Source organism: Ovis aries, chromosome 5 (genome assembly GCF_016772045.2).
Source record: "Ovis aries strain OAR_USU_Benz2616 breed Rambouillet chromosome 5, ARS-UI_Ramb_v3.0, whole genome shotgun sequence".
NCBI classification, from domain to species: domain Eukaryota; kingdom Metazoa; phylum Chordata; class Mammalia; order Artiodactyla; family Bovidae; genus Ovis; species Ovis aries.
This window is the reverse complement of record NC_056058.1, coordinates 29,568,166-29,594,231: the sequence shown is the minus strand read 5'-3', so window position 1 is coordinate 29,594,231 and position 26,066 is coordinate 29,568,166. Positions and strand designations below refer to the sequence as shown.

The 26,066-nt window shown below is 36.7% G+C and overlaps 1 long non-coding RNA gene across 2 annotated transcripts in view; it reads right to left on the bottom strand.

The window, feature by feature from the left end:
• LOC132659875 (uncharacterized) overlaps positions 1 to 25,980 on the bottom strand; it is a 53,767-nt gene extending 27,787 nt beyond the window's left edge. The window contains exons 1-3 of one of the 2 annotated variants that reach the window (XR_009600831.1): positions 16,118 to 25,980; positions 14,676 to 14,765; positions 9,745 to 9,991 (exon numbers count right to left, since the gene is read on the bottom strand). This is a non-coding gene — a long non-coding RNA (uncharacterized LOC132659875). Of the gene's footprint in view, positions 1 to 9,744; positions 9,992 to 14,675 lie in introns of those variants that run through there. The other variant, XR_009600832.1, reaches the window with a different exon arrangement.
• Positions 25,981 to 26,066: the final 86 nt, after the last annotated feature.

Genomic DNA, 26,066 nt, shown 5'->3' with positions numbered 1-26,066 from the left:
ACCATCTCATCCTCTGCCGTCCCCTTCTCCTCCTGCCCTCAATCTTTCCCAGCATCAGGGTATTTTCAAATGAGTCAGCTCTTTGCATCAGGTGGCCAAGTATTGGATTTCAGCTTCAAGTCAGTCCTTCCAATGAACACCCAGGACTGATCTCCTTTAGAATGGACTGGTTGGATCTCCTTGAAGTCCAAGGGACTCTCAAGAGTCTTCTCCAACACCACAGGTCAAAAACATCAATTCTCCAGTGCTCAGCTTTCTTCATAGTCTAACTCTCACATCCATACATGACCACTGGAAAAACCATAGCCTTGGCTAGATGGACCTTTGTTAACAAAGTAATGTCTCTGCTTTTTAGTATGCTGTCTAGGCTGGTCCTCCCAAGCAGTAAGCATCTTTTAATTTCATGGCTACAATCACCGTCGAAAGTGATTTTGGAGCCCCCAAAAATGAAGTCAGCCACTGTTTCCACTGTTTTCCCCATCTATTTGCCATGAAGTGATGGGACCAGATGCCATGATCTTCGTTTTCTGAATATTGAGCTTTAAGCCAACTTTTTCACTTTCCTCTTTCACTTTCATCAAGAGGCTCTTTAGTTCTTCTTCACTTTCTGCCATAAGAGTGGTGTCATCTGCATATCTGAGGTTATTGATATCTTCCCCAGCAATCTTGATTCTAACTTGTGCTTCCTCCAGCCCAGTGTTTCTCATGATGTACTCTGCATATAAGTCAAATAAGCAGGGTGACAATATACAGCCTTGATGTACTCCTTTTCCTATTTGGAACCAGTCTGTTGTTCCATGTCCAGTTCTAACCAGTTCATCCTAAAGGAGATCAGTCCTGGGTGTTCATTGGAAGCACGGGTTTGAAGCTGAAATCAAATACTTTGGCCACATGATACAAAGAGCTAACTCATTTGAAAAGACCCTGATACTGGGAAAGATTAAGGGCAGGAGGAGAAGGGGACGACAGAGGATGAGATGGTTGGATGGCATCACTGACTCAATGGACATGGGTTTGGGTAGCCTCTGGCAGTTGATGATGGACTGGGAGGCCTGGCATTCTGCGGTTCATGGGCTTGCGAAGAGTTGGACATGACTGAGTGACTGAACTGAACTGAATTTGCCTATGAAACATTGATCAACCAGGAAACAGTTCCAACACAAATGTTACTCTTAAAAAGATACAATAACAAAATATCTGATGTCAATAATAAAATCTAAGGGTGCTTGTGAGTTTAGACTAAGTTTTAAACTCTTGTTTTAAAAATGTTTAAAGTCAGAACCCATTTTCTGCTCTACATTAATTTACATTTTGTCTTGCTACTTCTAACAATACAGTCATACTGTATATGATGTCATGATTAAAATAAGGACTTGTGATGTATTTTATTTTTAATAAAAAGAAATAATTACATAGAAATAAAATTATACTTAAACAGCTAAATTGAAACCACTACTTACCTGAGTCCTTTAAACACTCATTTAAATAATATGTGTTTTTAATAGTAACAGTTATATGCTTACTGAGAGAGTTTAATTAAGAAATACAGTGATGAAATTAGAAAGGTACTAAAGGAAGACATTTGGACATTTAGTTTCTTATCCCATTGACTATTTGCATTCACTTTATGTTTTGAAAATGCATTTAGGAACAATTTAATGAGCAATATAGCAATACCAGATGTACTTGAGAAGCTGATTATGAAGCAGATGGTTTTACAACCACACTTGTGTTTTGAAAGGTGTTATTCTATTATATAAGGTTTGCATTTATGACACATGCTTCTCATTTAGTATTGTGGATAGTGTCATCCTGTCAGAACATCTCACACATTTCTCTTCCTTTGCATCTGTTCAGTAAGTAAGCTTACTGATTCTCTTAGCAGGAGGAATAAATTATACAATTACATTGTTGAGAGTATGGTACATTACACAGTCTAAATTTTCTCATTAACAGGATGACATCAATATAACTTATACTATAGGCAACCATGGAAAATCAACAAGATGTATAAACGCCAAGTTAGATTGCATTCCATTTATTAAATACCTGATCCATGTAACTTAACAAGATTTGATGTGAACATTTTATTTGTTAATGGTATTTTTCTGTTATATATGATATAGTTTTGCTTAACCAAGCCCAAAGGGAAAATGCAGTCTGGAAGTAATTCTACATCAAGAGGCTATAATAATTATTCTGGGCATACCAAACTAATAATACAAATATTAGCCTCTACTTAGCTGTAGTAGAAAATAAATGTGACTACAATAACAAGCATGGCTTTTTGAAGAAAGCAATTAAGGACTATGTCTTTTGACATGTAATAAATTTCAATTTTGTCACTTCTTCAGGATGTAATGAAATGTAAGATAAGTAGTTCAGGAAAAAGCCTGATTTGTCTATGAACTCATCCTTAAGTGTCCTGATACATTCGCAATGGTCTCTGCCTGATTTGTCAAGATAATCTAATTCTGGATTTGAGTGATCTGGTAGGATTTATCCTATTATCTTAACTTGGTATTGATATTGGTATTACTGTGAGGTGAGACCTTCATTCATTCAACTAGCATTTATTTACCACCTACTAAATTCTCTTGCCAAAGCCTTTGACTGTGTGGATCACAATAAACTGTGGAAAATTCTGAAAGAGATGGGAATACAGACCACCTGACCTGCCTCTTAAGAAATCTGTATGCAGGTCAGGAAGCCACAGTTAGAACTGGACACGGAACAACAGACTGGTTCCAAATCGGGAAAGGAGTCTGTCAAGGCTGTATATTGTCACCCTGCTTGTTTAATTCATATGCAGAGTCCATCATAAGAAACACTGGGCTGGATGAAGCACAAGCTGGAGTCAAGATTGACAGGAGAAATATCAATAACTTCAGATATGCAGATGACACCTTTCTTATGGCAGAAAGTGAAGAACTAAAGAGCCTCTTGATGAAAGTGGAAGAGGAGAGTGAAAAGCTGGCTTAAAACTCAACATTCAGAAAACTAAGATCATGGCATCAGGGCCCATCATTTCATGGCAAATAGATGGGGAAACAATGGAAACAGTGAGAGACTTTACTTTTGGGGGGCTCCAAAATCACTGTAGATGGTGACTGCAGCCATGACATTAAAAGACGCTTGCTCCTGGGAAGAAAAGTTATGACCAACCTAGACAGCATATTAAAAAGCAGAGGCATTACTTTACCAACAAAGGTCTCTCTAGTCAAAGCTGTGGTTTTTCCAGTAGTCATGTATAGATGTGAGAGTTGGACTATAAAGAAAGTTGAGCGCTGAAGAATTGAGCTTTTGAATTGAGCTTCTTATTGGAGAAGGCTCTTAAGAGTCCTTTAGACTGCAAGGAGATCCAACCAGTCCATCCTAAAGAAAATCAGTCCTGAATATTCATTGGAAGGACTGATGCTGAAGCTGAAAGTCCAATACTTTGGCCCACTTGATGTGAAGAACTGACTCATTTGAAAAGACCCCGATGCTGGGAAAGATTGAAGGTGGGAGGAGAAGGGGATGACAGAGGATGAGATGGTTGGATGGCATCACCAACTCAATGGATATGAGTTTGAGTAAGCTCCAGGAGTTGGTGATGGACAGGGAAGCCTGGCATGCTGCAGTCCATGGGGTCACAAAGAGTCAAATATGACTGAGTGACTGAACTGAACTGACTGAAATTCTCTTGTGTTAGCCCTTAAGAATACAAATATAAGTGCATACCCTCAAGGAGATCACAGTTCTGTTTTAAAGCAGAAGCAGAATGCAAATGATCATATTATGTGTGTGTGTGTGAATTACTATTATCATAAATAAATATTAAATTACAGTTAGTGATATTTATTCTGAGGTATTAAAGGAGTTTTACTCATGTCTGCCATTTATTTTGAAATGCACTAAAATAAGATGAATTAATGATGCAGAAAGGGATGGGTGGATAGACAGATAGCTATATTGTAAAGCAAATACAATCAAATATTAATGATAGAATCTAAATATGTACTGTAAAAATTCTTCTAATTTTTCTGTATGTTTGGAAACTTTTTATAATACAATTCTGGAAAGGAAAAGAAAGCAGTATGCTTAAACACGAAATCATGGAGGAAGTACAGTTATTGGTTACAGGTGGTTTAGAGTAAGAACATGAAAGCTGCCTGTTTTAAGATGAAAAATATGGTTAATAAAGGAAAGTCAAAGAATTGAGAAACCAGGACAAGGAAATGGAAGGTCCATCTACTTGAATCTATATGGATACTGAAATGATAAAATGCTTTTTGTATTTGTTGTACTGGGGTGTGACAGTGAACCAGTACTTAAGTCTTCAAGAAATGGGAGAGACTGGTCTGTGTGTAGCTAACAGAAAGAATAATGAGTGACACATTCTGAATGCAGGAGCTTCAGTGTTGAAGGCCTTCTGGAAAGAAGGAAAAGCAATATTCTGAATACAACAGAGAGAATAAAAACGGCCATTTATTTCTATTTCAGACTCAGAATCACAAGGGCCATAAGAGAAGAAAAAATGACCAGTACCTGAGAGACATAAATTTTTTAAAAAATGTAATAAGGCTACAACCAAATCTTGGTTAGAGCACGAAGGTAAAGGAAGTGCTTAATTAAGAGGTTGAAGATGTAGGATGTTTTCATAAGGACAAATCACAAGCTCCATAGGGTGATCTATAAGAATCTAGGAAATGAAACTGGATATACAGGTAAAAAGTAGAATCAGATAAGGTTAAGCATAAGCCATATGGGATAGAGTCCAGGCTTCCTTTGGGGACTAGAATATACAAAAATCAAAGGAGTGGTGGGAATGGTCTTGGTAGTCTCAAGACTGAGTTGAAAAAGTTCCAAATAAAGGAAAAGAGTTGTAGGTATCTTTCTAAAAACATGCAGAAAGAGTAGATATTTAGTAGGCAGACAGATTAGGAAGGGATTTCTAAGAAGTGGGGACAGTTGAGCAAGATTCAGACATTTGTAAGTTTGATGTTTCAGGGATTTCAAACAGTTGAACATATGTAGTATATCACAAGCACAAAGGCAGGAGTTCTAACAGTTAAAGCTGCTGATAAAGGCAAGGTAATACCTGCTCTGTGGAAAGGGTTTCAAATGTATCTTGTAAATAGTGGGGAATTATTGAAAAATTGTACAGAAGGAAGTGACATTGACATGATAACATATCCTAGTTACAAAGATTACTCTGGATTCAGGATAGAACTTGGGTTGGATGGCATCACTCTAGAAACAGAAAGACCAGTTAAGAAACTGTTTCAAGGACAGGTGACACATGATTAATGCCTAAGCTAGAAATTGGCAGTAGGAATGGAGAAGCATGGAAAGAAATGAGACATGTTTAGGAAAAAGGACCAACAGTCTGTAGCAACTGAGGCAAAAAGTAAGATAAATTGAAAAATTCATGACAGTCTCAGGTTTCTGGGATGCTCATGGAGCCAATAACTATTCAGGACAGGAAGTAATGAAAGTTGAGGACATAATGGAAGTCGAGAGGGCTTGGAATAAGGGAATATTAGATTGCTTTTGTAACATGAGGTTGAATACAAATGTGAACTTGTATAATGATAATTCGGGTTTTAGAATCAGGGAGTGAGTATAGATTACTAAGTAGCTTTTATATATTGAGCTAAAATTTGATCATTCCCTGACTGTCTAATGCTAACCCAAACATTACAGTCAAAGAATGCAAATTACTAGGAAGGAAGCAAGGAAATCAAGAGAGGTTTACAAGATTAATACATTGTAAGATGTTCTCATTTGAAAAATAAAATGTAATATTCAAAATAGTTTAAATTGGAAATAGCTAGAAAAGAGTAGTTCCGATGTATTATCTCAATATTTCTGATTTAGTAATACTTTTAAGAACCATAACTATAACCATGAGCCTATTACCAATATGTACCTTGATATACATATGGATATACTTATGGAGTCAACAAAACTGGAAGCATAGTCTTCGCTTTCTTAGAATAGCTGCAGAGTTGAACTAACAAAACTTAACGTTATTTCAATACCTTTGTTTGCACTACCTTAAGAATTCACATGGCTCCCTTATTTTACAAGCAGTGATGACCTAATTTTTTGGCTCTGGCATCAGAGGGGTACTCTCCTGAAAACCTCAATGCTAAACCAATGAAGAATGGACTTAAACTCTAGTAAATGTACCAAAAATGCCTGACCATAGGAAACTATTGCTTAAATAAAAAATTAAGAACCATTTCATAAATGCATTTTTATTTTTGGTATCATATTCGAATACATTTAGGATATTAAACTTCTCTGACCAGTGGATCCATGTAGAAATCATTTTTCATTAAGAATATACAATCATACAACACTGAAATTGATTCCTACATTTAAAAATACTAATATTATGAGATTTTCTTGTGTTAAATAATAAAAGCTAAAATTTAAAGTTCTTTCACTTCTTGAAAACTGAAAAATAAAGTCACATTTATTCCAAAGGGAAATGCATTTCTTTAATTTGCTATGGAAGCTGTCTTGCAAAAATTCCTAATCACTAGGTAAAGCAAATAAAACTATAGCTTTGGGCTTCTTTTTGGCACAACAATATTACTATAGATGAATAAGGCATAATTCTGCCAAGTTCATGAGTCCATTTTTCCCATTTTTGTTTAGATACAGCATTCTATGCTGGATGGACATAAAATCATTTAATGCTAGAAAATTGTCAAAATTCTAATCAAAGCTGACTTTTTTTAAACCACTTCTGTCAGTATTTGGATTTGATATACTATTAGCAGTAGACAGATTTAGCATTCCCACATAAAATACATTTCTTTTCAAACCTTTCCATGACTTTTAATCCTCTAGCTTTGTTCTGCCTATTCAAACTTGATCTGTCTCCACTGGAAGAACATGGTTTATACTATTGCTCTTTTTGCCTCTATTGAATTTGCAACTGGGGTCAGGGGAATTTAATCATTAGTATTTCTTGTGTGTTAAGGACATATGCTAAATAAGACACAATCCTCTTTTGGTTACAAAAGATATAACAACACAAAGGCAACTAAGAATTCTAGTGGCTTCTTTCGTTTTTAGCACTGCATTAGTGCTGTTGAAATAACTGAAAATAAAGAAGGATTTGTAACATGGCAGGCTGATGATGTTGTCAAGCAATTGTTATCCTTTCATCTAGGATTTCTGACAAGAGGTTATTATTCATGATTGTTTAAGTACTATTAGAATTAAGTCTTTTTATCATCCAAATAGTAAAAATTGGAGCAAGTCCATTTAAAACTGAGCTCTATTCTGATAAATATATACACAGCATTTCAATCAGCATATAATCAAACATAATCAACCATCTCCTCAAAATCAGAAATAAATTAGGCCACCCCAGAATAAACTGAGGGCTGAGCACTTCAGCATTTTAAGGATTTTTTTCCTCCCACACCTTTGTAAGTCTTGTACAACTGACTCAGTGAAAGTAACCCCCTGGATTCTCCAACTTTTTAAAAGCAATTATCTTGGATTCTTTGACTTTGCCTTTGATCTTGCCTTTCTCTTGATCCTAAAGCCTATGTGGCCTCTAATATTCTTTTCTTTACAGCCCGTATTTTGCCCAGTCATCACTTCTAAAACTTCATAACAGAGCTTAGTTTCCTCTCTTGTACCTTTTCTGTGGTCTAAAACACAATGCTTTCTCCCTCTCTAGGTCTTTCTACACTGGTCCACTCTGGGAAATCAACAGCTTGATCAAAGAGCCATGTAACTACAGACTCCCCCAGCAACGTGACTGGTTTGTGAATCCCCAGCTTAAGATAATCCATATCCCTCTGCCTACCTATCCTATTTTTACCCCTAGGATTCTTATTCCTGTCACTTTGTTTTTCTCCTAGGAAAAAAGAAAACTATTAAGGAGCAGTAACATTTCAATTTGCCTGAAGTGAGTCTATGAAAAGAGAGGAAGAAAGTAATTGAGTAGCCTTTACATAACTTCTGATAGCAATAGCAAATAATGGGATCTACCTCAACTTATATCCTGACCATCTGGTCACCAATCGGTCTTATGATTAAGACCCCAGTGAAGGCTTCCCTGGTGGTCCAGTGGTTAAGAATCCTCCTTGCAATGCAGGGGACTCCAGATCCAGGAAGATCCCACATGCCACCGGGCAACAAAGCCCATGCCCCACAACAACCAAGCCCATGCCCACAACAACCAAGCCCACACTCTGAAACTACTGATGCCCACCCACCCTAGAGCCTGTGCTCACAAGAGAAGCCACAACAATGAAAAGCCTGCACACTACAACAAAGAGTAGCCCCGCTCGCCACCTAGAGAAAGCCTGCGTGTAGCAAGGAAAACCCAGTTCAGTCAAAATCAAATAAATAAATAATATTTTAAAGAAAATGACCCCAATGAGGTAAATCTTTTTCCCAAAAATTGGTACTTATTTTCTAAAACAAGCACTTAAAAAAACTAAACAAACAAAACCCCAGAAAATTCTTTAGTCAATTCTTTGAGCATGCTGGGAAATCAATTCATTTTTAAAATTGAAAAAATCTAGCAAGTTTTTACCTCGTCTATCCTATATGACTGTGCCCTAAGATGATCAAATAATTCAAAAGGAAGTTTCTTTTTATAGAAGTAAGAAAACTCCTAAATAAACTAACCATGAAATTAAAATACCACCATTTTGGAGCCATTAGGAAATCAACTGAACTAATCAATGATGGTAACAGCTACTTTATGTCACAGGAGTCAAATATCCTTGCCTTCTTATGGAGGTACACATTATTACAAATGAAGTATCTTTATTTTAAGAAAAGTAAAAATTCTATTTATCTTCTGGATCTAAATTCCAAATTATAAGGAATATAAGAGTTAGAGGACAGATTAAATGATACTATGATATTTAGATGTGATTTTCCTACTACAAAAAACACAATAAATTAATTTTAAAACTCAAAATATTCACAACACAAAATATGTCTTGATCTTGTTGTTCAGAAGAGGTATAATTAATACTGACTCTGAGAGCATAAAAGAACATCTTAAATTAGGTGTCTATTCATTTGTTTACTTTCTTTCAGTGATTACAGTCCTGTGCTTCTATTGTTCAATGTACCAAAATTATATATGAATTATATATATAATTTAACATATTTCACACAGTTTTCTAGTTTTTTACACCTGAAAGTAATATCAGATCCTGTTAGTCTCTCAAGGCTGGAAGATGAACATTGCTCTCCCCACTTTTTTAACTTAATCTTTAATATTTTGAAAAAATACTTTGATGAATTGAAACTTTCAATGCCCTTCAGTTGCAGAATACAGTAAACAACAGGAAAAATGATAATGTTCACTATAAAAATTTTGAGACTATCTTCATTGACACGATGGCTTCAGGGAGGAGGATCAAGCTAGGGTTTGTTCTCTGTTATCTTTGTATTAGTATTAGTTTGTATAGTTGGATGACATCACTGACTCAATGGACTTGAGTTTGAACAAACTCTGGGAGATAGTGGAAGACAGAGGAACCTGGAGTACCACAGTCCACAGTGCCACAAAGAGCTGGACGTGATTTAAGTGACTGAACAACAGATATTTCTAAGCAACAAAACATATTTTATGTTATGAACTTTTAAAACATCAAAATTACTGTATGTCTCCCTGTATATTAGCACTATAATCTTATATTTTAACTCATGGCTTATCCCTTAAAAAATGTGGCATCTATTTAGAATATAACCGATGTTCTGCTTCCATCTTATTTTCCTCCATTTCTTTTCCATTTGCCTTATTGACTTTATAAATTTATCCTACGACAAATTGTGTATTTGTAAACTTCAAAACAGTTCCACTTGGTGTGTGATTTCAAACTGTTTTCATTTGTCTTACCTTGAACAGAGGCAAGGTTTACTTCCATGTTACATTTCAAACCTCAGGGTCCGGGTCTCTCATATACATTCGCAGAGGCTTTCAGTCGTCCTGAGCCATCAGAGAAAGGGTTGCCTTGAAACGATGTATTGGATAGAGAGGTGAGACTGGCACAATCAAATTTTAATTGAAACCTAATATTTCATAAGCTAAAGCTGGCTTTTGGTAATCAAGAAAAATTTTTTTGTAACTCTGGCAGAGGCTCCTAGTTTCTCCAGCACATTCTCTTTTACCCCATGGTTCTTTCAACTCTTTCTCTCCTCTGCCCATGCACTTTTTTCAGCTTATGTGAGTAAGAAAACTAACATTAGATGTGTATATCCTAAGATTTCTGAACTCTGCTTTGGCCGGTGGCTGTTACTTTTTTTTTAATAAAAATTATTTTCATTTGTTTGTTATTTTAATACTTTCTCTACCCTTTATGCTCTGCTCTGAGTAGTTCTTGCCCTTTTGACTAGGAAGAGAAGAAGTTTTCAGGATTCAGATGAAAGTATTACAGGAGATTGAAAAAGGAGGTAGATACTCATATTAATACTATGTAATTTTGATGTTTTATAATATCCCACCACACTGCATCGAGTTCTTTTGGATAGATATTGATAAGTAATGTATGGGAAGAAAAGTGACAAATGGGTAGCTAAATCAAATGAAATTTCTTAAAAATATGGTTACCATTATTATATCAGAGAAAATTAAGCTCACCCTCATGTTACAAAAAAAAAAATCCAAATTTAAGTGGCTCAAACACACAAATTTTGTCTTATAATTCTTTTCATTCAAGGAATAGCCCTATCTTGGGCTATGTCAGTTCAATGAAGTAATCAAAGACGCAAACTCCTCTAAATTTTGACTTCATCATTATTTTATGTAGCCTTCATTTATATGTTTTTAAATATTGCTGGAGTTCCTGCCATTATGTCAACATTCCAGTAAAGGAGACAGAGAAATAGGCACATTCACTTCAACATAAGCCGTACAAACCACCTTTCATTTATGACCCTTTGGTCACAAATTGATAAGGTGGCTAGCCTATCTGTAAAGGAAGCTTAACAGAATCTATACTCAGGTGACTGAATATATTTTTCGTTTTCTAAGCTTGAAACATCAGTAATTCTTTTACAATATCAGATGAGGAAAAGAAGTAACAGAATAAACTCTCAGTCTCCATCAGTTGTTATGGAATTATCAACAGGATACTGTACACTGAAAGACATAGACAAACTGGAAAGTTCAGCAATCAAAACTTTAAAGGATTAAAAAGGCGAGACCAACTAGAGACAAGGTATAGAGAAAGGCAATATTGAGTAAAAAGAGGTTGATGGCTTAAGAACTAACTCAATATACGCTGAGCACCTCAAGGATCTACCATGATGTTTCATGGGACCAGGTTTGGTCTTTTAAACAGGAGAAGCAGAAATATAAAGTCGGGCACACTACATTATCATTGATCAATTTATCTTTTAGATTAAGGAGAACATAATGATGGTAAGTAAAAAACTGCCACTGCTTCTCGCAAAAAGTCTGAGATGGACTTCTAAGGCATCTGAGTTGGGGGAGAATTTGCTGTATCTTTTATCTTACGGAATTAAGATAATCTATGCGGAGCATTACTAGAGCATTAACCTAGTTTTACAGGTGAGGATTCTGGGGAAAGTGAATGCAAGAGTTCTCAGGCACAGAGCTACTAAGTTTTAGTATTAGTACTAGACATATAGAGTCATTCTGACTCCTATTTCATAGACCTTAAATCTACTTAAATATTCTCTTGGCAGGATGTAATAAGTCATCAAATTTTAGCTTTTCAACCTTGAAAAAGTCTCAGCACAACAATTTAGAATTCTTATTTTCAGATCTATGTTAAAATTGATTCAGAAGGGTGGTCTAACTATTGTCATTTTATATTAGCTACACTGTATACTTTTATAAGGATTCATTTAATTTATTGCTCAATCTTTTTATTCATCTTCAACTATTTATCATAGTTGGATATTAAGAAAGTCTGACCTTGAATATTTCCAATTCAAAATATTTGTAACTTAACCAGGTATTCAGTTCAATTCTGCACCTGTTATATAACTAAGTAGTCTATGTTCAGTTCAGTTCAGTTCTGTTCAGTTGCTCAGTCGTGTCCGACTCTTTGCAACCCCATGAATCGCAGCACGCCAGGCCTCCCTGCCCATCACCAACTCCCGGAGTTCACCCAAATTCATGTCCGTCGAGTCGGTGATGCCATCCAGCCATCTCATCCTCTGTTGTCCCCTTCTCCTCCTGCCCCCAATCCCTCCCAGCATCAGAGTCTTTGTTAGAAGCCTGAATATTCTGCTTGATGGTGGAGAATGAAATAGTGAAAAAAATGAAATATGGTACCTGCTGACTCTGAACTGAAGTTTAGTATGGAGAAAGATATTAAACAAGCACACTAATTGCCATATAATTTTAAAACTTATTTAGATGAATAACATGGCCCAAATAAAACACATCATAAATAATTTCAACAAATATTTATTGAATGAATTTTAGGGCACAAACCGTATATGGTAACAGGACTGTGTGTGAAGTGAGACTGTAAAGTTAAGATATATCAAACTGTCAAGGACCTTAAATAAACAGCAGGGTAGATACTTATACAATGTATAAAAAAATGTGTAGATAAAGTGAGCCATTAAGGTTGCAAAATGGAGGAAGGACAAGATTTTACTTATGTTTTGGGAAGACATCTTTGACAATAGTGAAAGGATAACATGATTGGCTATAAAACAGAATCAGAAAGATCTGTTTATTGGCAACTGCAACTCTTCAGGTAAGAAATAATGAAGGCCTGAATCTAGATATTGAAATAAGAGGTACAGGAATGATTTTGAAAAATATTTCATGGGTACTTATGATTGAAATTGGTGATTAATAATTCTCTAAAATGTCAGGAGATTAGCAACCCACTCCAGTATTCTTGCCTGCAGAATTCCATGGAGAGAGGAGCCTGGTGGGCTACACAGTCCATGGGGTCACAAAGAGTCAGACATGACTGAGTGACTAACACTTTCACTTTCACGTCCAAAGTGTCAGGAATATGAGAGATGAACATTAACCATATGTTTCTTGTTTGGATGACTAAGGTTATGCTAGTAAATAATACAAAACAAAGAACAAGTATTGTAAAGGATTTAAGGAAAGACAAAATAGTTCCTGATATTGGAGACCTGTTCTGAAACACACAGGTAGGCCTCAGTGTTACTACAAGTCCTTATGATGCTAACAGTTAAACCACGATATTCTGCTCTTGGACATAAACAACCTCACCAAAGATGAACATCAAACACAAATAACTCTGTAACCATGACTACTGCTACTGCCAAGTCACTTCAGTCGTGTCCGACTCTGTGCGACCCCATGGACGGCAGCCCACCAGGCTCCCCCGTCCCTGGGATTCTCCAAGCAAGAACACTAGAGTGGGTTGCCATTTCCTTCTCCAATGCATGAAAGTGAAAAGTGAAGAAAGTGAAAAGTGAAGTCGCTCAGTCGTGTCTGACTCCTAGTGACCCCATGGACTGCAGCCTACCAGGCTCCTCCATCCATGGGATTTTCCAGGCAAGAGTACTGGAGTGGGGTGCCATTGCCTTCTCCGGTAACCATGACTAAAAGACGATTCTTGGGAAATCCACAAAATACCAAATATTTCCCTCCCTCAGCTAAAATAAGTGACTGTTACTCTTTTACCAATTATAGCTTTATTCTCGCTCTATCCAGCCCTCTGACACAAAAAATTTATTGAGATACTCAGTCATAGATTTGCTCTTTGTTTCTGGCAGCACCCAGTCTAGAGCTAGCCTCTACTTCCTTAGGTCCTCTTCAAAATTACTCAAACTATATTAAAATCTTACAAGTTCTAACATACTTTTTGTGAGACATCCTCTTTCACTGTTTTGCATTTTCCCTCACTGTAACCAGTAATAAGTTTAACTCATTTAACTGTAAGTGTATGTTGGTAGTCTTTGGCTTCATATCATTGCTAATATCAGACTATATAAACTTCTGGGTATGTAAGAGACAGTTGAAAATTCAGTCTTGGATTTCAGATAAAAGGAAAGACTGGATACATATATTGGAAAGTTATCAACTTTTATGCTAATATTTCTGAAACTCGTATATACAGTTCTAGTAGATTTGGTAAATGCACAGTGATCTACACTCCAATGAGACTGGAAAAGATTAGTTTAAACATGGTTGAGAGGTTCATTACTTCAGAACTATAGGATTTAGTTTACATTATGAATGTTACTTTACATTATAAATCGTATAGAAAATTCTAAATGTATTTGAATATGGACCATTTTTCTAGCTAGATCTAATGCTGTGAAATATTGTGTAGAACATTACTTGGGAAATGTTTCAAAAGAAAGGTGAAACATTGGGGGCAGATGATATTCCTCAAAGAGTAAACATACACCAAAAAAGGAAAAAAAAAGAATATAATCTGTTTCAAAACATAACCATTATTAAAAGTTAATTTATGTAAATTTATTATGAAATAAACTATATTACCAACAAAGGTAATAGATACTCAAAACTCAACCTTTTCTATTTTTTTAATTACATCATACTATTATTTATGTTTTTTATCTTCTGTTTGACCTGTATGATGGACAGTGAAGATTTTAAAAGAGAATTAAAATGTTTCCATTTATAAGGTAATACATAATTTGTATGGAAACACACCTATTCCTTCTAAAAAGATACATATTAAATACAATAGAGTACTTACCTACCAGGGTGAAGGGTGGAAATAGGTGTGGAAGCTGAAACTCCAATACTTTTGCCACCTGATGCGAAGAGCTGACTCATTTGAAAAGACCTTGATGATGGGAAAGATAGAGGGCAGGAGGAGAAGGGGATGACAGAGGATGAGATGGTTGGATGGCATCACTGACTCGATGGACATGGGTTTGGGTAGACCCTGGGAGTTGGTGATGGACAGGGAGGCCTGGTGTGCTGAGATTCATGGGGTTGCAAAGAGTCGGACACGACTGAGCGACTGAACCAAAAGGAAATATATAACTCAAATAAGAAAGAAATTTTGTCCTAACCAATGATGAAAATGTATACAAACTGAGGAATATGACTAACCCAAATCTGAGATTACCCCAATTTCTGAGGGGAAAATTGCATTAGAGTTAAGTAGTGCAGAAAGAGGACAGTGAAAAAGCTGGCTTGAAACTCAACATTAAGAAAACTAAAACCATGCAATGCAGTCTCATCACTTTGTGGCAAATACTACAGATCGGGAAAAAGTGGAAGCAGTGACAAATTTTTATTTTCTTAGGCTCCAAAATCACTGTGGACAGTGACTGCAGCCATGAAATTAAAAGATGCTTGTTCCTTGGAAAGAAAACTATGACAAACCTAGACAGCATATTCAAAAGTAGAAACATACACATTACATATAAAATAGATAGCCAATGGGAATTTGCTGTATGATGTGAGGAGCTCAAACTTGGTGCTCTGTGACAACCTAAAGGGGTGGGAAAGGGTGAGAGGTGGGAGGGAGGTTCAAAAGGAAGGGGATATATGTATACCTATGGCTGATTCATGTTGATGTATGGCAAAACCCAACACAATCTTGTAAAGCAATTATCCTCCAATTAAAAATAAATAAAATGTTTTAAAAAGAAACAAAACAAGCAGAGAGTCATTTTGCCAATGAAGGTTGGTATACTTAAAGTTATGGTTTTTCCAGTAGTCATGTACAGATGTGAGAGTTGGACCATAAAGAGGACTGAATGCTGAAGAATTGATTTTTTTTTCTAATTGCGGTGCTACAGAAGCCTCTTGGGAATCTCTTGGAAAGCAAGGAGATCAAACCAGTCAATCCCAAAGGACTGGAATATTCACTGGAGGGACTGATGCTGAGGCTGAAGCTCCCATACTTCGTCCACCTTATGCAAACAGCCGACTCACTGGAAAAGACCCTGACCCTGGGAAAGATTGAGGGCAGGAGGAAAGGATGTGACAGAGGATAAGATGGTTGGATGGCATCACTGACTCAACTGACATGAGTTTGAGCAAACTCCAGGAGATAGAGAAGGACAAAGAAGCCTGGTGTGCTGCAGGCCATGGGATTGCAAAGAGCTGGACACAACTTAGTGACTGAACAACAACAAAATACATGATTTGACAAACTCCCAAAAAGCATTTTCTGCCACTTACTGGTTATGGAAGCATTTTCCCTGCAAAAAGTTGTTGAGATGCTTGAAGAAGTGGTAGTCGGTTGGCGACAGGACAGTCCTGAGAATCTGGTGGATAAGGCAAAACTTTGAAACCCAATTCATTAAACTTTTGAAGAGCTGATTGCGCAACATGCAGTTGGGTGTTGACATGAAGAACTGTGCCCTTTCTGTTTACCAACGTGTTGAAATTTTCAGTGCATCTCATCCATCTGCTGAGCATACTTCTCAGATATGATGGTTTTGCCAGCATTCAGAAAGCTGTAGTGGATCAGACCAGCAGCAGACCACCAAACAGTTACCATGACCTTCTTTGGCAGCAAGTTTGGCTTTGGGAAGTGCTTTGGAACTTCTCATTCCAACCACTCAGCTGAGCTGGTCATCACTGGTTGTTGTATACAATCCACTTTTCACCTCATGTCACAATCCAATTGAGAAATGGTTCATTGTTGTTGTGTAGAATAAAAGGTGACACTTCAAAGCAACAATTTTTTTGATTTGTGTTCAGGTCATGAGGCACCCACTTACCAAGCTTTTTTACCTTTCCAATTTACTTCAAATGCCAAATGACCTTAAACGTTGACATTGAGTTCTTCACAACATCTCGTGTAGTTTAAGGGAATCAGCTTTGATAATGGCTCTCAATGATTGTCACCTTCCAAGGGCCAGCCTCTATGCTCCTCATCTTCAAAGCTCTTGTTTCCTTTGCAGAACTTCACCATCACTGGACTGTACATTCGTTAGTATTTCCTGGGCTAAATGCTTTGTTGATGTATGAGTTGTCTCTGCTGCTTTATGATCCACTTTGAACTTAAGTAAGAAAATTGTTCAAATTTACTTTTTGCCTAACATCATTTCTATATCTTAAAACAAACAGCAAGTAATAAGTCATTAGTAAAAAATCATAAAGTAAGACATGCACATTAAAGTGATATATAACATAACCACATTTATTTAGAATGTATTTCAACATAAAATGGCAAATTTCAACAACACAAAAATCATAATTATTTTTGCACCAACATAACATATTTTAAAAATTTAAGAAGTTTTAATTTCTATGTCTGCCCAATAATGTTTTTGGAAACTGTAATACTTTTTAAACTTAGCTTAAATTATTATAGTTTTTGTTGCATAATCTTTGAGCCTATCTTGGGCTAATTGGTAATAATTAAAATAAATAAATCATATATATGTTGATTTATAGTTTATAAAATACCTTAGCTCATTCATTAGTTGCTGAAAAATCAATAAACAATCAGGTGAATGGGAAAGAATAGCAGTCATAAATTATTAATGTAACTTATACATTCATATACGGTTGTTGTAAAACTGCCACCATTGATTTTATGTCAAGATACTTGGATTGCCCTCATATTACCTCTTTGACTTCAGGCATATTTCTTATTCATAAGACATGCACCCTTCATATGCACCAAGCCTATCTTCCAAAGTCACTGTCAAGATCAATTTGGATAATGGAAAATAATAGCAGATTAAATTATTGAGAGGGAAATATTCAACTCTAGATGGTGTTTTCATTTAAACATCACAACAATCTTATGAGGATGATTATCATTCCCATTTTTATAAATAAAGAAATCTTGTCACAGAGAGCTGATATAATTTTCCCAAGGGCATATAGCTACCAAGAGACAGAATTAGAATTTGATATCAGTCTGATTCCACAGCCAAAGCTCTTAGACAAAGTGCTAAACTGCTAAATGTCAACTCCATCCCTTCAGATTTTGTAAAGCTTGACTACATAATATTAACTAGCTATTTCAAAATTTTCTAAGACCTAAAATTCTTTCAACAGACACTTTTCTTTAAATTTCCCAGAGACATAAAGTAACAAATCTAACCAAAACACCCCATAAACATTGACATGCAATTTAGGCAAAAAAAAAAAAAATCTGTTAGACTGGAGGACTGACTTAGTAAATATTTTAGTCTAGTGACTTGCCAACTACTTGTCTCTTCAGTATGTTATGTATATAAAACATTGAATCAAATACATTCATTAGTGGCTCAGTTTGAGGATTTATTATTGCTTGGTAATTCACTTCAAGTTAAAAATTGATACCAGAGGGGTTAATCTTAGGCATTAAAATTATAAAATCTGAGGGATCCATCTCTTTTCCTTTCAAGTCAAAAATGCTATCATCATAAGCCATTCACTCAGATGGCATTCTTTAAGATGTCAAATATCTATTGTAATGTGAAATTTGGAGAACAACACTGCCATCCAGGGGATAGAGGGTTGAAAGTGCAGAGCCAGAATAACGGAGAAACTTAATGTAGCGGTTCTCACCTGGGATTGAAATACTCGGTTGTGTTGGAATCTGTTGTGAGGTGAATTAATAATAATAGCTCAAGTACTAAAGATTGTAAACAACATGCTTTCAAAAAATGACAGTTTTGTCAATAGTAAGTTCTCTTTATCCACTTATTCAAGTGAGAGAAAGGTGTAGCATTTCCCTTTATTTTTTTATACCCATAGTTGTCTTTTCTAAAAAAAAAAAAAAGAGGCATAATTGACATACAAAAGCTGTAAATAATTAATATACACAACTTGATGACTTTGGAGAGACATATACGGTGAAACCATCAACACAATCTATGCCATTAGCATATCCATCACCTCCAATAGTTTCCTCCTGCCCTTTTTATTATTTTTCTGATGATAAAAACACTGAAATGTTTTCAAGATTCATCCTCTTGGCAAAACTTATATGTATAATAATGTATTATTAACTGTAAGTAAGAACTATGCTACATAGTAAATACACAGTACCTATTCATTTTGTATAACTAAATCTTTGTGCCTTTTGACTAATACTTTCCCACTTTTCCCTCCCTCCAGCCTCTGGCAATCATGATTCTACTCTGCTTCTATGAGTCTGACAGTTTTAGATTCCTGATATAAATAGTATTATGTAGTGTGAACTTCCAGATGTTCAAGCTGTGTTTAGAAAAGACAGAGGGACCAGAGATTAAATTGCCAACATCCGTTGGATCATAGAAAAAGCAAGAGAGTTCCAGCAAAATATCTACTTCTACTTTATTTATTATGCCAAAGCCTTTGACAATGTGGATCACAACAAATGGTGGGAAATTCTTCAAGAGATGGAAATATCAAATCACCTTGCCTGCCTCCTGAGAAATCTGTATGCAGGTCAAGAAGCAACAATTAGAACTAGACATGAAACAACAGACTGGTTCCAAATTGGGAAAGGAGTACATCAAGGCTGTATATTGTCACCCTGCTTATTTAACTTATATGCAGAGTACATCATGAGAAATGCTGGGCTGGATGAAGCACAAGCTGGCATCAAGATTGCTGGGAGAAATATCAATAACCTCAGATACACAAATAACATCACCCTTATGGCAGAAAGTGAAGAACAACTAAAAAGCCTCTTGATGAAAATGAAAGAGAATGAAAAGTTTGCTTAAAATTCAACATTCAAATATCCAAGATCATGGCATCTGGTCCCATCAGTTCATGGCAAATAGATGGGCAAACAGTGGAAACAGTGTCAGACTTTATTTTGCGGGGCTCCAAAATCACTGCAGATGGTGACTGCAGCCATGAAATTAAAAAGACACTTCAGTCCAGTTCAGTTCAGTCGCTCAGTAGTGTCTGACTCTTTGCGACCCCATGAATCGCTGCATGCCAAGCCTCCCTGTCCATCACCAACTCCCGGAGTTCACTCAGACTCGCGTTCATCGAGTCAGTGATGCCATCCAGCCATCTCATCCTCAGTCGTCCCCTTCTTCTCCTGCCCCCAATCCCTCCCAGCATCAAAGGCTTTTTCAATGAGTCAACTCTTCACGTGAGGTGGCCAAAGTACTGGAGCTTCAGCTTTAGCATCATTCCTTCCAAAGAAATCCCAGGGCTGATTTCCTTTAGGATGGACTGGTTGGATCTCCTTGTAGTCCAAGGGACTCTCAAGAGTCTTCTCCAACACCACAGTTCAAAAGCATCAATTCTTCGGCGCTCAGCCTTCTTCACAGCCCAACTCTCACATCCATACATGACTACTGGAAAAACCATAGCCTTGACTAGACGGACCTTAGTCAGCAAAGTAATGTCTCTGCTTTTGAATATGCTATGCTTACTCCTTGGAAAAAAAGTTATGACCAAGCTAGACAGCATATTAAAAAGCAGAGACATTACTTTGCTGACAAAGGTCTATCTGGTCAAAGCTATGGTTTTTCCCGTCATCATGTATGGATGTGAGAGTTGGACTATAAAGAGAGCTGAGTACCAAAGAATTGATGCTTTTGAACTGTGGTGTTGAAGAAGACTCTTGAGAGTCCCTTGGACAGCAAGGAGATCCAACCAGTCCATCCTAAAGGAAATCAGTCCTGAATATTCATTGGAAGGACTAATGTTGAAGTTAAAACTCCCCAATACTTTGTCCACCTGCTGTAAAGAACTGACTCCTTAGAAAAGACCCTGATTCTGGGAAAGATTGAAGGCAGGAGGAGAAGGGGACAACAGAGGATGAGTTGGTTGGATGACATCACCGACTCAACGGACATGAGTTTGAACAAGCTCCCAGACTTGGTGATGGACAGGGAAGCCTGGTGTGCTGCAGTCCATTGGGTCACAAAGAGTCGGACATGACTGAGTGACTGAACTGAAATGATGTAGTATTTGTCTTTCTGTGTCTGGCTTATTTCACTTAGTATGATGTCTTCCAGGCTCAACCATGTTATTGTAAATGGCAGAATTTCCTTCTTTTTAAAACTTGAGTAATATCTTTGTGCTTGTGTGAATCACACTTTCGTTTTCCAGTAACCCACTGATGAACATTTAAGTTGCTTCCTTCTCTTGGCTACTGTGAATAATGCTGCAGTAAACATTGGCTGTATCAATGTACACTCCCACAATGTGCAAGGGTTCCTTTTTTTACACATCAATACCAATATTTGTTATCTTCTGTTTTTTGCTTATAGAAATCTGAATAGATGCAAAGTGATATCTCACTGTGATTTGGATTTGTGTTTCCTGGATGACTATTGATGTTGAACATATTTTCACATACATCCTGGTTATCTGTATGTCTTTTTTGGAGACATGTCTGTATAGGTCCTTTGCCCATTTTTTTTTAACTTGGGCTGTTTTCCTTTTGGTATTGAGTCGTATAGCTTTCAAATATTAACCCTTTATCAGATGTATGGTCTGAAATTTTCCCATTTTGTGAGTTACCTATTAATTTTGATGATTTCCTTTGTTTTGTAGCTTTTCAGTTTGCTGTAATACTACTTATCTACACTTACCTGAACTTTTAGGTGTCATATCCAGTATCATTGCTAAGGCCAGTGTCAAGAAGGTTTTTCCTTATGTTTTGTTGGTTTAAGGAGTTTTGTGGTTTAAGGTCTTTTTTGCAGGTAGACATACAGTTTTCACACCATTTATTGTGAAAGTTTTAAAAGAGAGTTTTTCTTTTTTAAATCTTTTCCCCAGTGTATATTCTTGGCATTTTTGTAAAAAAAAATCAATCGACTTTATATGTGTGGGCTTATTACTGGAACATTTATTCTGTGCCATTTGTGTGTGTGTGTGTGTGTGTGTGTGTGTGCGCGCGCGCGTGCGCACGCACACGCATGCCTGCTTTTACCATACTGTTTCCATACTGTTGTGATTACTGTAGCTTTGTAGTATATTTTGAAAAGGATGGGTGATGCCTCCAGGTTTATTATTCCTGCTCAAAACTGTTTTGGTTATTTACGGTCTTTAATAAGTCCATATGCATTTTAGGATTATTTTTTCTATTTAAAAGCATTGAATTTGCTTTGGGTAGTATGGGCATTTTAGCAGTATTTATTTTTCCAGTCCATAGACACAGGATCATCTTTTCATTTATTTGCCCTGCTTTAATTTCTTTCATCAGTGTTTTATAGTTTTTAGTGTACAAGTTTCACACCTCCTTATTACATTTAGTTTAAATATCTTATTCTTTCTTCTGCTATTTTAAATGGGGTTGTTTTCTTAATTTGCTTTTGGGATAGAACATTGTTAAGTGTACAGAAACACAATTTTTATTTGTTGATTTTTATTCTGAAACTTTATAGAATGTGTATATTATTAGTTCATGTTTTGTGTGTGTGGAATTTTCAAGGTTTCTACACATAAGATCATGTCATCTGCAAACAGAAATCATTCTTCTTTTTAAATTTTGATGCCCTTTATTTCCTTTTCTTGCCAAATTGCCCTGGCTAGGATTTCCAGTATTATGTTGCATAGGAGTAGTGGGAGTGGGCATCCTTGTCTCATTCTTGACATCAGAGGAAAAGTTTTCAACCTTTTAGCTGTTAGCTGTGGGCTTGTTACACATGGATTTTATTATGCTGAGGTACATTTCTGCTATACCTAATTTGTTGAGAGTTTTTACCATGAAAGGATGTTGAATTTCTCATTTTATTAATATATTGTTTTCTTGATACTATTTCATTTTATGTGTCTGCTCTCTTTTAGTTCACTGAGGTTAATATAAGATCATTATTTTGAATTCTCTGTCAGGAAAATTGCTAGTCACCCTTCTCTTAGGGTCGGTTACTTGATCTTTATTTTGCTTCTTTGGCGGTATCATGTTTCCTTGATTTCCATTATCATAGTAGCCTCGCATTGTCCTCTAATAGACTTTTCAATCTGGCTTCACAGGAAAGTCATTCACCAGGCAAACTGCTCAGAGATCCTGGGTGGGACTACTTGCAGGGTCCACAGGAAGGATGGCTGGTGAGGGCTGTGCATGGGACACAGATGAGGAGGCCCACTGCTAGGGTCCACATACAGGCAGGCCTGATGCTAAGGTCCACACCTATACCTTTCCAAAGGTCACAATAAAATTAGAACATATGTGGGGGAAATGCTTTAAAGGGAAAAAAACACTATATGAACAAAGCAAAAGAAACTGAAAAAGCACACGATGAATTTCATCAACCATTTCTACATATCCAAAAAAAAAAAAAAAAGCTAGACAAATACAAGAAAACTACCTGAGTTTTATTATTCACTACAACAAACACAAAATGTCACTTCAAATAGTAAAATATTAAAGCTATTCCCATTAAAATCAAGAATGATCTAGAATATATTAGAAGCTCTAGCAAATGTAAGAAAAGAAATTTCTGTTAAGTCACCCAGTCTGTGGTATTTTGTTGTAGCCTGAGTAGACAAATACAGTGGAATCTGAGAAAGTCTTAAGAAACTTCAAGTTGGAAAACTTGAGTCCCCATTGTATATGTTTGGGAATCCTTACTTCCACTAAATGGAACACTGTAATAAAGACAAAAGAGGTCTCATACCAGTTGCTTTTAATGGTAATACTATTGCTGTTTCATATCTCTGACAGCATTTACTTGATCCAGCTCAGTTCTTCAAGAATAAAACAAGCAGGCACTGCTTTCTAGAGAAACATGTAGCCTGATTAACATAAATATTAATAATTATTATTAGAGGACATATTCATTACTAGAATCACCTTTGTAAAGAATCAAAATTTTTGAGATTGCAGCATCAAAAGACAGAGACGATAGATAGGGAAGTGATACATCAGGGACAATGAAAAACTACTAGTCACTTTAAAAATGATATCTAAGTTTACTGAAAGATTATCACATAAAATTAGCCATGTGGTGCTTAGCCATGAAATTAAAAGGTGCTTACTCCTTGAAAGAAAAGTTATGATCAACCTAGACAGCATATTCAAAAGCAGAGACATTACTTTGCCGACAAAGGTCCATCTAGTCAAGGCTATGGTTTTTCCAGTAGTCATGTATGGATGTGAGAGTTGGACTATAAAGAAAGCTGAATGTCAAAGAATTGATGGTTTTGAACTGTGGTGTTGGAGAAGACTCTTGAGAGTCCCTTGGACTGCAAGGAGATCCAACCAGTCCATTCTAAAGGAAATCAGTCCTGAATGTTGACTGGAAGGACTGATGCTGAAGCTGAAACTCCAATACTTTGGCCACCTGCTGCAAAGAACTGACTCATTTGAAAAGACCCTGATGCTGGGAAAGATTGAGGGCAGGATAAGGGGACGACAGAGGATGAGATGGTTGGATGGCATCACCAACTCAATGGACATGAGTTTGAGTAAACCCCAGGTACTGGTGATAGACAGGGAGGCCTGCTGTACTGCAGTCCATGGGGTCACAAAAAGTCAGACACGACTGAGTGACTGAACTAAACTGAACTGATCACATAAAAGAACCAACAGTACATAAAAAATTTCAAAATAAAAGTAGAAAACTGTAAATAATAATTTTAAAGAATTATGGAATCATATTAAAAACACCTTTTTCCTGAATTAGAAGACAGATTTTCCATAAGCTCTATATTTATCTTTAAAACATCCTTTCCTATATATTTTATGACTAAAGTGCCTACTCCCAACTGGGGTGAAAAGCCCCTTCACTCCAGGAGATCAGTTTTGATAAGAAGAACTAGCTGAATAACAAGATAATTACAATTTCAGCATATGATTTATGAATACAAAAACTACCTTTATGCAACACTAGTCAAACAGGAAGTTGGGGTTAATCCACCTGTGCCCAAATCACACATTAAAGAATACCAATCCAAAGACAAGACTAAGTTGTAAACTGAATACAGACTCAGGAATCAAGAGCATAGACTCTACACAGCACCCTCTTTTGGGGCAGAAGCTCAGAAGTGGGCCTGGTTTAAATTTTCTTTCATTACAGTATTGAAATTCTTAATAAGTTTGCGAATTTGACTTTTGTTAAGTGAAATCCAGTGGGACAATGGAACATATGTCAAGAGCTTAGTCTCAGATCAGTGTAGTCTTTCCTATCACATACTCCCATTCGGATTCTCTGGCTTCCTACTTCCCAGACTCTGCCTAGCAATTGCTGCCATCTTGGTCCAGTACAGACACCCCTCCCTGGGGCCTCAAACATGAGTCCCAGGCACCTGTGAAGGTGGGCACTAGCCCCAAGGCATCCCGGTTGCTTGAAGGAGCACCTCATTAAACACCAAATAAAAAGCACATGACAGGTCAAAAGACACCACAGAAGAAAAGAAGAAACTTTCCCCCACTTTTTGAATTGGGGCAGGGGCAGGGGGGCAGGGAACGGGGTTGGGGAGTGGTGCCCTGCATTTTCATTTTGCCCTGGGCCCGTCAAATTATGTCACCAGCCCTGGGGTCCTGTAGCAGTGGTGGGCTCCAGCTGGGCAACTCTTGGTAAGACACTTGGCTCCTCAAAAGTTAGTTTCCAAATCTGTAAAATAAGAATAATAGTTCCTATCTCTTTAGATTTGAATATTTTAGAGATAATTCACGTAAAGCGTTTGTCCCAGCACTGGACCCCTTATAAAGCTCAATACTACCAGGTGTTAACTATTAATAATGTTATTTAATTCCGACTCACTCCTTGGTTCTCTGCATGCACATTATTCAAAACAGCCATTTTCATAAGCAGCAGCAACGGTACATCATGGTTTTGCTTATATGTTCTCTATATAAATTTAAACCTTTCAGTATGCAGAAAAATATGACCATGCTTGAGCTATACAGTGAGGACAGGGGAAAAGGTGAATCTAACAAAATGCTTGTCAAAAGCGCAGAAATCTTCACAAAAGCTAGGTAAAAATTCGGGGCAAAACTGGTCGCTCAAGTGATCCCTTCATAAAGGCTTTCATTCCCATTGAGACAAGAAAAACAAGGTCCTTACAAAGCTGAACCCATTTTGCAAAGGAATATAAGAAAATCAGCAACCTGAAAAACTTCTGAAGAAGGCAATAACTTGCAGAACACCCTCTCAGCCACCGGCCTGCCTGGTTTCCATAGGAACACGCAAATCCGGTACGGCGCACTCTACGCAGGAAGTTGTTCTTCGTCATTTCCGCTCCTCTCCTCAAAGTCAGTGCACCTTTTACTTACGCGTCTGCTTGA